The sequence below is a fragment of the Triticum dicoccoides genome, chromosome 2B, assembly GCF_002162155.2.
Source record: "Triticum dicoccoides isolate Atlit2015 ecotype Zavitan chromosome 2B, WEW_v2.0, whole genome shotgun sequence".
NCBI lineage: Eukaryota > Viridiplantae > Streptophyta > Magnoliopsida > Poales > Poaceae > Triticum > Triticum dicoccoides.
The window spans coordinates 414,864,368-414,876,082 of record NC_041383.1 but is presented as its reverse complement, the minus strand read 5'-3'; positions in this window follow the sequence as shown (position 1 = coordinate 414,876,082).

Genomic DNA, 11,715 nt, shown 5'->3' with positions numbered 1-11,715 from the left:
GTTCAGCTCGATGACGTCCTCACCTTCTCGATCCACAAGAGAGGCGAAGTAGCAGATGAGTTCCAGCAGCACGATGGCGTGATGACGGTGGTAGTGAACTTGTTCCCGCAGGGCTTCGTCGTGCACTGTGGAAAACTTGATGGAGGATGAAACCGGGGAGAGGGGCACCACACACGGCTTAGGGATTGCCGTGGGTGTGTGGCGCCCCTCCCTCTCATGTATATATAGGTGGGGGAGGAGAGGTAGCCAGGGTGCGCCCCAAGGGTGGCCACCGTCCCCCTTGGGCGCCTACCCTATGGCGCCTCCCTTTCCTTACTTGCTCTCGGGGGGAGGAAAAGGGAGGAGAGGGAAGGCAAGGGGAGGCCAACTCCCCTCCTTCCTTTTCTCCCCAAGACCAGCATCCAGAGGAGGGGCACGCTAGTCCCTTGTGGGCTAGTGTGCTCCCCTCATTTGGCCCATATGGCCCAATAACCTCCTGGGGCCTCCCGGAACCCCTTCCGGTGATTCGATGATTACCCGGTACATTTCGAAACCTTTCCGCTGACCGAATAGCATCGTCCTATATATCAATCTTTACCTCAGGATCATTCCTGAGCTCCTCGTCATGTTTGTGATCTCATCCGGGACTCCAAACAACATTCAATCACCAACTCACATAACTCATATAGTACTATATCGTCAACAAACGTTAAGCGTGCGGACCCTACGGGTTCGAGAATGAAGTAGACATGACCGAGACACCTCTCCGGTCAATAACCAATAGTGGGACCTGGATGGCCCTATTAGTTCCTACATATTCTACGAAGATCTTTATCGGTCGAACCTTTATGACAACATACGTATTTCCCTTTGTTTGTCAGTATGTTACTTGCCCGAGATTTGATTGTATGTATCTCCATACCTAGTTCAATCTCGTTACCAGTAAGTCTCTTTACTCATTCAGTAATACATCATCTCGCAACTAACTCCTTAGTCACTTTGCTTGCAAGCTTCTTATGATGTTGTATTACTGAGAGGGCCTAGAGATACCTCTCCGATATACGGAGTGACAAATCCCAATCTCGATCCATGCCAACTCAATAGACACCATCGGAGATACCTGTAGAGCATATTTATGATCACCCAGTTATGTTGTGACGTTTGATAGCACATAAGGTATTCCTCCGGTATCCGGGAGTTGCATGATCTCATGGTCGAAGGAATATGTATTTGACATTAAGAAAGCGGTAGCAATAAACTGAACGTTCATATGCTATGCTAACGGACGGGTCTTGTCCATCACATCATTCTCCTAATGATGTGATCCCGTTATCAAGTGACAACACATGTCTATGGTTAGGAAACCTTAACCATCTCTTGATCAATGAGCTAGTCTAGTAGAGGCTTACTAGGGACACGGTATTTGTTTATGTATCCACACATGTATTTAAGTTTTCGGTCAATACAATTATAGCATGAATAATAAACCTTTATTATGATTAAGGAAATATAATAATAACCACTTTATTATTGCCTCTAGGGCATATTTCCAATAGAAGCATCATGGTTCCGAGAGGGAACTTGTCACCTATGTGTGTGAACCAACATACATTGTCTCTTCCCGCCTTGATTTATTTTACAGAGGCAGCATGAGACTATAGGAGTGTCGTCCTAAGAATATGAAATTATTCAGGGTTCATTTTGCCTTTTTATACATTATTTGAGTTTTCTAGGCATTTTGGAACATACTTTGGTGTGTGCAAAGGTCATGTGTGTACTAGCCACCTATGTAATTGGATGTTCAATTTGGTTATGGAATCAAGTCCTTATAAGTTATAAGTACATATATTTTTGTTCTGTATGCAATTACATCGCACACAGACCATACTAGGGAACCCGTCGGTGATGAATTCATCAATCGCTGGCAATTGTATACCAGCAAGCGTTTTCCCACAACACACACGGCTTACTGGGAGAAATTGTGAGTGTTATTATGGGTCTTCGCACACATTTTCTGATTAGGAACCTGTTTGCCGCATATCACACACATCTTGTTAAGTTGAACATTTCTGTTGTGTTACCTAATCGAAAACAGTTCATCCAAGTGAATTGTATGTCGTATATCGCACACACCTTGATCTGGGTGACTGTTTTGAAGGAAATATGCCCTAGAGGCAATAATAAATTTATTATTTATTTCCTTATTTCATGATAAATTTTGTTATTCATGCGACAATTTTATTAACCGGAAACTTAGTACATGTGTGAATACATACACAAAACATAGTGTCCCTAGTATGCCTCTACTTAACTAGCTCGTTAATCAAAGATGGTTATGTTTCCTAACCATAGACATGTGTTGTCATTTGATGAATGGGATCACATCATTAGGAGAATGATGTGATGGACAAGACCCATCCGTTAGCTTAGCATTATGATCGTTACAGCTTCATTGCTACTGCTTTCTTCATGACTTATACATGTTCCTCAGACTATGAGATTATGCAACTCCCAAATACCGGAGGAACACCTTGTGTGCTATCAAACGTCACAACATAAATGGGTGATCATAAAGATGCTCTACAGGTGTCTCCGTAGGTGCTTGTTGGGTTGGCATAGATCGAGATTAGGATTTGTCTCTCCATGTTTCGGAGAGGTATCTCTGGGCCCTCACGGTAATGCTCATCACTATAAGCCTTGCAAGCAATGTGACTAATGAGTTAGTTGCGGGATGAAGCATTACAGAACGAGTAAAGAGACTTGCCGGTAATGAGATTGAACTAGGTATGATGATGCCGACGATCGAATCTCGGGAAAGTAACATACCGATGACAAAGGGAACAACGTATGTTGTTATGCGGTTTGATCGATAAAGATCTTCATGAATATGTAGGAGCCAATATGAGCATCTAGGTTCCGCTTTTGGTTATTGATCGGAGATGTGTCTCGGTCATGTCTACATAGTTCTCAAACCCGTAGGGTCCACACACTTAACTTCGATGATGATTTGTATTATGAGTTATGTGTTTTGATGACCAAAGTTTGTTTGAAGTCCCGGATGAGATCACGGACATGACGAGGAGTATCGAAATGGTCGAGATATAAAGATTGATAAATTGGAAGGCTATATTCGGCATCGGAAAGGTTTCGAGTGATTCGGGTATTTTTCGGAGTACCACGGAGTTACGGGAATTCACCGTGAGAAGTAATGGGCCTTATTGGGCCATATGGGAAAGGAGGAGGCAGGCCAAAGGGGAGGTGCCCCCCCATGGGTCCAAATTGGACTAGGGGAAGGGGGTGCCCCCCTGCCCTTTCCTACTCCCTCTCTCTTTCCCTCTTTCCTTCTACTCGACTCCAAAAAGGAAAAGGATTCCTACTAGGACTTGCAAGTCCTAGTAGGACTCCATACTCTTGGCGCGCCCCCCTAGGGCCGGCCTCCTCCTCCCTCCTTTATATACGGGGGCAGGGGGCACCCTAGAACACACAAGTTTCTCTTAACCGTGTGCGGTGCCCCCCTCCACAGTTACGCACCTCGATCATACCATCATAGTGCTTAGGAGAAGCCCTGCGCTGGTAACATCATCATCACCGTTGCCATGCCATTGTGTTGACCGAACTCACCCTCGTCCTCAACTAGATTAAGAGCACCAGGGACGTCATTGATATGAACATGTGCTGAACGCGGAGGTGATGTATGTTCGGTACTTGGATCGGTTGGATCGCGGAGAAGTTCGACTACATCAACTGCGTTACTAAACGCTTCCGCTTTCGGTCTACGAGGGTACGTGGACACACTCTTCCCTCTTGTTGCTATGCATCTCCTAGATAGATCTTGCGTGATCGTAGGAAAATTTTGAAATTATTGCATTCCCCAATAGTGGCATCCAAGCCAGGTCTATGCGTAGATGTTTTATGCATGAGTAGAACACAAAGAGTTGTGGGCGATAATAGTCATACTGCTTACCACCAATGTCTTACTTTGATTCGGTGGTATTGCTGGATAAAGCGGCCCGGACCAACATTACATGACCGCATTCATGAAACTGGTTCTACTGACGTGCTTTTGCATAAAGGTGCCTGGCGGGTGTCAGTTTCTCCAACATTAGTTGAATTGAGTTTGACTACGGTTGATCCTTGTTCAAGGTTAAAACAGCACACTTGACAAAAAATCATTGTGGTTTTGATGCGTAGGTAAGAACGGTTCTTGCTAGAAGCCCGTAGCAGCCACGTAAAACTTGCAACAACAAAGTAGATGATGTCTAACTTGTTTTTGCAGGGCTTGTTGTGATGTGATATGGTCAAGACATGATGTGATATAAATTGTTGTATGAGATGATCATGTTTTGTCACAAAGTTATTGGCAACTGGCAGGTGCCATATGGTTGTCGCTTTATTGTATACAATGCAATCGCCATGTAATTGTTTTACTTTATCACTAAGCGGTAGTGATAGTCGTAGAAGCAATAGTTGGCGAGACGACAACGATGCTACGATGGAGATCAAGGTGTCGTGCCGGTGATGATGGAGATCATGACGATGCTTCGACGATGGAGTCATGAGCACAAGACGATGATGGCCATATCATGTCACATATTTTGATTGCATGTGATGTTTATCTTTTATGGATCTTATTTTTCTTAGTACGGCAGTAGCATTATAAGATGATCCCTTACTAAATTTCAAGGTATAAGTGTTCTCCCTGAGTATGCACCGCTGCGACAGTTCGTCGTGCCGAGACACCACATGATGATAGGGTGTGATAAGCTCTACATTCACATACAATGGGTGCAAGCCAGTTTTGCACACACAAAATACTCGGGTTAAACTTGACGAGCCTAGCATGTGCAGATATGGCCTCAGAATACTGGAGACCGAAAGGTCGAGCGTGAATCATATAGTAGATATGATCAACATACAGATGTTCCCCATTGAAAACTACTCCATCTCACGTGATGATTGGACATGGTTTAGTTGATATGGATCACGTGATCATTTAAATGACTCGAGGGATGTCTATCTAAGTGGGAGTTCTTAAGTAATATGATTAATTGAACTTTAATTTATCATGAACTTAGTCCTGATAGTATTTTGCAAATTATGTTGTAGATCAATAGCTCGCGTTGTAGCTTCCCTTTATTTTTGATATGTTCCTAGACAAAACTAAGTTGAAAGATGATAGGTAACAATGATGCGGACTGGGTCCGTGATCTGAGGTTTATCCTCATTGCTGCACAGAAGAATTATGTCCTTGATGCACCGCTAGGTGACAGACCTATTACAGGAGCAGATGCAGACGTTATGAATGTTTGGCTAGCTCAATATGATGACTACTTGATAGTTTAGTGCACCATGCTTTATGGCTTAGAACCGGGACTTCAAAAACGTTTTGAACGCCACAGAGCATATGAGATGTTTGAAGAGCTGAAATTGGTATTTCAGACTCATGCCCATGTCAGGAGGTATGAGACCCCTGACAAGTACTTCGCCTAAAAGATGGAGGAGAATTGCTCAGCTAGTGAGCATGTGCTCAGAATGTCTGGGTACTACAATCGCTTGAATCAAGTGGGAGTTAATCTTCCAAATAAGATTGTGATTGACAGAGTTCTCTAGTCACCATCACCAAGTTACTGGAACTCCGTGATGAACTATATTATGCAAGGGATGACGAAAACAATTCCCGAGCTCTTCGTGATGCTGAAATCGACGAAGGTAGAAATCAAGAAAGAGCATCAAGTGTTGATGATTGACAAGACCACTAGTTTTAAGAAAAGGGAAAAGGGAAGAATGGGAACTTCAAGAAGAATAGCAAGCAAGTTGCTACTCCCGTGAAGAAGCCCAAAGCTGGACCTAAGCCTGAAACTGAGTGCTTCTACTGCAAAGGAAATAGTCACTGGAAGCGGAACTGCCCCGAATATTTTGGTGGATAAGAAGGATGGCAAAGTGAACAAAGTTATATTTGATATACATGTTATTGATGTGTACCTTACTAGTGCTTGTAGTAAACCCTTGGGTATTTGATACTTGTTCGGTTGCTAAAATTAGTAACTCGAAACAGGAGTTGCAGAATAAATAGAGACTAGTTGAGGATCAAGTGACGATGAGTGTTGGAAGTGGTTCCAAGATTGATATGATCATCATCGTACACTCCCTATACTTTCGGGATTAGTGTTGGACCTAAATAAATGTTATTTGGTGTTTGCGTTGAGCATGAATATGATTAGATCATGTTTATTGTAATATGGTTATTCATTTAAGACAGAGAATAATTGTTATTCTGTTTACATGAATAAAACCTCCCATGGTCATACACCCAATGTTGATGGTTTATTGAATCTTGATCGTAGTGATACACATATTCATAATATTGATGCCAAAAGATGCAAAGTTGATAATGATAGTGCAACATACTTGTGGCACTGCCGTTTAGGTCATATTGGTGTAAAGCGCATGAAGAAACTCCATGCTGATGGGCTTTTGGAATCACTTGATTATGAATCACTTGGTGCTTGCGAACCATGCCTCATGGGTAAGATGACTAAAAACTTTGTTCTCCGGAACAATGGAACGAGCTACTGACTTATTGGAAATAATACATACCGATGTATGCGGTCCAATGAGTGTTGATGCTCGTGGCCAGTATCGTTATTTTCTTACCTTCACAGATGATTTGTGCAGATATGGATATATCTACTTAATGAAGCATAAGTCTGAAACATTTGAAAAGTTCAAAGAATTTCAGAGTGAAGTGGAAAATCATCATAACAAGAAAATAAAGTTTCTACGATCTGATCGTGGAGGAGAATATTTGAGTTACGAGTTTGGTCTTCATTTAAAACAATGTGGAATAGTTTCATAGCTCACGCCACCTGGAACACCACAGTGTAATGGTGTGTTCGAACGTCGTAACCGCACTTTATTGTATATGGTGCGATCTATGATGTCTCTTACCGATTTACCACTATCATTTTGGGGTTATGCATTAGAGACTGCTACATTCACTTTAAATAGGATACCATGAAAATCCGTTGAGACGATGCCTTGTGAACTGTGGTTTGGCAAGAAACCAAAGTTGTCATTTCTTAAAGTTTGGGGCTGCGATGCTTATGTGAAAAAGCTTCAACCTGATAAGCTCGAACTCAAATCAGAGAAGTGTGTCTTCATAGGATACCCAAAGGAAACTGTTGGGTACACCTTCTATCACAGATCTGAAGGCAAGATATTCATTTCTAAGAATGGATCCTTTCTAGAGAAAGAGTTTCTCTCGAAAGAAGTGAGTGAGACGAAAGTAGAACTTGATGAGGTAATTGTACCTTCTCCCGAATTGGAAAGTAGTTCATCACAGAAATCAGTTCTAGTGATTCCTACACCAATTAGTGAGGAACCTAATGATGATGATCATGAAACTTCAGATCAAGTTACTACAGAACCTCGTAGGTCTTCGAGAGTACGGTCCGCACCAAAATGGTACGGTAATCCTATTCTGGAAGTCATGTTACTAGACCATGATGAACCTACAAACTATGAGGAAGCGATGATGAGCCCAGATTCTGCGAAATGGCTTGAGGCCATGAAATCAGAGATGGGATCCATGTATGAGAACAAAGTGTGGACTTTGGTGATTTGCGCGACGATCGGCAAGCCATAGAAAATAAATGGATCTTCAAGAAGAAGACTGACGCTGACGGTAATGTTACTGTCTACAAAGTTCGACTTGTTGCAAAAAGGTTTTTGACAAGTTCAAGGAGTTGACTACGATGAGACTTTTTCACCTGCAGCGATGCTTAACTCTGTCCCAATCATGTTTGCAATTGCCGCATTTTATGATTATGAAATTTGGCAGATGGATGTAAAAACTGCATTCCTGAACGGATTTATGAAAGAAGAGTTGTGTATGATGCAACCAGAAGGTTTTTTCGATCCAAAGGGTGCTAACAAAGTGTGCAAGCTCCAGCGATCCATTTATGGACTGGTGCAAGCCTCTCGGAGTTGGAATATACGCTTTGATGTGTTGATCAAAGCATATAGTTTTATACAGACTTGCAATGAAGCATGTATTTACAAGAAAGTGAGTGGGAGCACTACAGCCTTTCTGATAACTATATGTGATTGACATATTGTTGATCGAAAATAATGTAGAATTTTCTGGAAAGCATAAAGGAGAGTTTAAAAGGATATTTTCAAAGAAAGACCTCGGTGAAGTTGCTTATATATTGGGCATCAAGATATATAGAGATAGATCAAGATGCTTGATAAGATTTTTCAATGAATACATACCTTGACAAGTTTTTCAAAGAGTTCAAAATGGATCAGTCAAAGAAGGAGTTCTTGTCTGTATTACAAGGTGTAAAATTGAGTTAGACTCAAAGCCCGACCACGACAGAAGATAGAAAGAGAATGAAAGTCGTTCCCTATGCCTCAGTCATATGTTCTATAAAGTATGCCATGCTATGTACCAGACCAGTTGTGTGCCTTGATATGAGTTTGGCAAGGGGGTACGATAGTGATCCGGGAATGGATCACTGTATAGCGGTCAAAGTTATCCTTAGTTACCTAAGAGGACTAAGGAACTATTTCTCAGTTATGAAGATGATAGAAAGAGTTCGTTGTAAAAAGTTACGTCGATGCAAGCTTTTACATCAATCCAGATGACTCTAAGTCTCAATCTGGATACATATTGAAAGTGGGAGCAATTAGCTAGAGTAGCTCATGTAGAGTATTGTAGACATAAAATTTTGCAAAATACATACGGATCTGAACATGACAGACCCGTTGACTAAACTTCTCTCACAAGCAAAACATGATCACACCTTAGTAATCTTTGTGTGTTAATCACATAGCAATGTGAACTAGGTGATTGACTCTAGTAAACCCTTTGAGTGTTGGTCACATGGCGATGTGAACTATGGGTGTAATCACATAACGATGTGAACTATTGGTGTTAAATCACATGGCGATGTGAACTAGATTATTGACTCTAGTGCAAGTGGGAGACTGAAGGAGATATGCCTAGAGGCAATAATAAAGTTATTATTTATTTCCTTATTTCATGATAAATGTTTATTATTCATGCGAGAATTGTATTAACCGGAAACTTAGTACATGTGTGAATACATAGACAAAACATAGTGTCCCTAGTATGCCTCTACTTGACTAGCTCGTTAATCAAAGATGGTTATGTTTCCTAACCATGGACATGTGTTGTCATTTGATGAATGGGATCACATCATTAGGAGAATGATGTGATGGACAAGACCCATCCGTTAGCTTAGCATTATGATCATTACAGTTTCATTGCTACTGCTTTCTTCATGACTTATAGATGTTCCTTAGACTATGAGATTATGCAACTCCTGAATACCGGAGGAACACCTTGTGTGCTATCAAACGTCACAACGTAAATGGCGGATCATAAAGATGCTCTACAGGTGTCTCCGAAGGTGTTTGTTGGGTTGGCATAGATCGAGATTAGGATTTTTCACTATGTGTTTCGGAGAGGTATCTCTAGGCCCTCTCGGTAATGCTCATCACTATAAGCCTTGCAAGCAATGTGACTAATGAGTTAGTTGCGGGATGAAGCATTACAGAACGAGTAAAGAGACTTGCCGGTAACGAGATTGAACTAGATATGATGATACCGACGATCGAATCTCGGGCAAGTAACATACCGATGACAAAGGGAACAATGTATTTGTTATGCGGTTTGACCAATAAAGATCTTCATAGAATATGTAGGAGCCAATATGAGCATCCAGGTTCCGCTATTGGTTATTGATCGGAGATGTGTCTCGGTCATGTCTACATAGTTCTCGAACCCGTAGGGTCCTCACGCTTAACGTTCGATGATGATTTGTATTATGAGTTATGTGTTTTGATGACCAAAGTTTATTCGGAGTCCCGGATGAGATCACGGACGTGACGAGGAGTCTCGAAATAGTCGAGACATAAAGATCGATATATTGGAAGGCTATATTCGGACATCAGAAAGGTTCCGAGTGATTCAGGTGTTTTTCGGAGTACGAGGGAGTTACGGGAATTCACCGGGAGAAGTAATGGGCCTTATTGGGCCATACGGGAAAGGAGGAGGCAGGCCAAAGGGAAGGTGCCCCCCCCCATGGGTCCGAATTGGACTGGGGAAAGGGGGCGGCACCCCCCTTGCCCTTTCCTACTCCCTCTCTCTTTCCCTCTTTCCTTCTCCTCTACTCCGAAAAGGAAAAGGATTCCTATTAGGACTTGGAAGTCCTAGTAGGACTCCATACTCTTGGCGCGCCCCCTAGGGTCGGCCTCCTCCTCCTCCCTCCTTTATATATGGGGGCAGGGGGCACCCTAGAACACACAAGTTTCTCTTAACCATGTGCGGTGCCCCCTCCACAGTTACACACCTTGATCATACCATCGTAGTGCTTAGGCGAAGCCCTGCGCCGGTAACATCATCATCACCGTCGCCACGTTGTCGTGTTGAAGGAACTCACCCTCGTCCTCAGCTGGATTAAAAGCACGAGGGACGTCACCGAGCTGAACGTGTGTTGAACGTGGAGGTGCCTTACGTTCGGTACTTGGATCGGTTGGATCGTGAAGATGTTCGACTACATCAACCGCGTTACTAAACGCTTCCGCTTTCGGTCTACGAGGGTACATGGACACACTCTCCCCTCTCGTTGCTATGCATCTCCTAGATAGATCTTGCATGATCGTAGGAAAATTTTGAAATTACTGTGTTCCCCAACATGTTTCTATTGTGTTCCCTAATCGCAAACAGTTCATCCGAGTGAACTGTATGTCGTATATCGCAGACACCTTCATCTGACTGCCCATTTTTGTTGTTCTGGCTCATTGCAAATAGTTCATTGGAGAGAACCGTATGCCACGCATCACACACGCAACTATAATCTGAATCATGTTTGATGTCTCCGCCATCGCAAACATTTTATATCATTTTTGACAGTTTTTTACATCACTGTTTGCGATTAATGCATCGCACACAGTTTTGTCGAAGGGTCTCTGATTGTAGTATCGAGTTAGTAGCATCCTGCAGTAGTGATTAGACATATCTCGTGTCGAAGCAGAAGGGCTTCGAGATCTTTTGATGAACTTGCTAGTGGTTGAAAAGCTGATTCCGACTATTCTTATAAACTACGACAATCAGTTATTGTCAAGGTGAAGAGTTCAAAGGACAACATGGAATCCACAAAGCACGTAGAATGAGATTAAAAGTTATCAGACATTTAAGAAACTCTAGAGTGATAGCGTTGGATTATATTCAGTTGGCTAAGAATCTGGCATATCCCTTTACTAAAGGGCTATCATGTGTTGTGATAGAAAATGCATCAAGGAAGATGGGTATGAGACCCACATGAGCTACCATGGTGGTAACACAACCTATGTGATCGGAGATCCCATGAAGTAGGATACGGGAAAACAAGCTAGTGGTTAACTCAAGATAGTAACTTTACTAACCCAATCCATTGAAGATGAAATACTCTCGAAAACTGTATGGTAGGTTGACTACTGTCTTAATGTGTTCCAAACCTTATATAAGCAAGATGCTATCCTACATAGCGGTCTTTGGAGGAACACACCTATATGAGCCCGACTGCTGGTCACAGTCTATGAGATTGGGTGATCTCTAGCAAGCTCATGAATAGGCCAGGAGTGTGACTAATATGCTCCACTCGAGGTCAGCCTTCTACAGCCTAATACTAGTAAGACATGTGGTGAAACTTCTTTACGCCAAACTAA